We start from the raw sequence: 1714 nt of genomic DNA, 5'->3' as shown, positions 1-1714 counted from the left end.
GTTGTTTTGTTGAGTTGAAGTCATAGATCACAGCCTGTCAGCTCCTGATCTAAACTCACTGGTTTAAACATCATGTAGAGCTAAGAAATTAGCAGGACCATCATCCTCTCAGGGTCTTACCTGAAATGATGATGGTCCAACTGTATAAGGGGTCCCATCCTGTCCACTGATACAGCTGTGAAGATTTATTCCATCTACATGACTGCAATGTGATCAGAAGCACTCAATGCAGTTTTTACACTAACCTAAGGTCACCAATAGGGGGCACTGTAGTGGTGGAAAACAACCCTCACAGAAGGACAGAAGTGGTTGATTTCCTGCAAAAAAGATAGTAATAAACAAGCCAACAGGCAGGATGCTACAGAGATGTTCCTCTTTTGATGTAAAAAGCAGTCAGTGAGACTGATAAATGCCATTAGTTGTCATCATAATCGTTTAATAAATGCTTAGCAGAGAAAAACTCATATTAAGATGCTCCATAATAAATTTAAATGATGCTGATTGTTTTGTGCTGCAAACAAAGAGTTAGGTAATCAAACAGCAGTTGATCTCCTGGAGCAGAGGTGTTTTTTTCATTATCAGTCATGTTTTAGTTAGAATTACACAGGATGTTTTCAGCATTTTCTGGTAAACAGAGGCAAACTTTGAGACTAGTGCACAAAAGTAGTGGTGAATCTGTACTGAAATATGCATAAAGCTCTAATATCTATTTCTCACCAAATACAATGACATATCTATTTAGCTATATTAAAAAAAAGTCATTCATATGTTTTTACTGATGTATGTTATTGTTTAAATAACCTCACCAAACCTTCAGCTACTACTATCAAAATCAGTTTTTATTTAAAGAAATTTTAATAGTAATTAATGCTTAATTACCAGTTTTGCCTCATTCAATTCAGAACCATGGACAGCTCCATTTCAAAGGCCAGATTAAACATTTAGTCCTCAGATTGAAGCAGACCTTTGTAATTATCTCAGATGAGGTTAAACATATGTTTATTTAAATATATTCTGTTCAACAAATGAGCATTGAAATCTGTTCAACCATTAAACCTTTAGTCTGGTTCGGTTCCTCTAGATTCCTGATCCAGATCAGGAACAAATCAGAAGCGACAGACACTAAAAACACCATCAGGAAAACCTGCTGAGGAATAAATAAAAACTACATATGATAGTGGTAGAAAAAAAGTTTTTTCTTAACATCTGAGCAGCCAAAGTAGCACCTTCCAGGAGATGGTGCTGTTTCTCTCTGTGTTCAATGAAAATGCAGCAGAAGTTTTTCAAAACAGGCTGCAGTCTTTAAATATGTTTTATTTAAAATGTCCAAAAAGCAGAAAAGATACAGAGTGTTGATTCTAAGAATGAAAGTACTAAAAATGCACATAAGAGAAATGAGAAGCTGTGCAAAGATACAGCAGAACCTTAATTATGACATTGAGATGGGATTTAGATATTAAGTTTGTGCCAAAGCTCTAGAATAAAATTGTTATTCTAATAAACGGCTTTCTGACCAGAATACACCTCTGAGTAAAAATAAAAGGACTTCTTTAACTATTTATGAGTCCAGAGGATGATTCTGAACATTCTGTTGGTTTTCCAGGGTCTGTCCATGGTGCTGAACACCCACTACCTGATTTCTTCATTCTGGCTGTCGGCGGATATCAGTGGAAGGCCATGCTGCACTTAATGCTGAGCTGACTTCTTAGTTCAG

This window comes from Cyprinodon variegatus, unplaced genomic scaffold (assembly GCF_000732505.1).
Source record: "Cyprinodon variegatus isolate N-32 unplaced genomic scaffold, C_variegatus-1.0 Scaffold811, whole genome shotgun sequence".
NCBI lineage: Eukaryota > Metazoa > Chordata > Actinopteri > Cyprinodontiformes > Cyprinodontidae > Cyprinodon > Cyprinodon variegatus.
Note: the sequence above shows the minus strand (reverse complement) of the source record.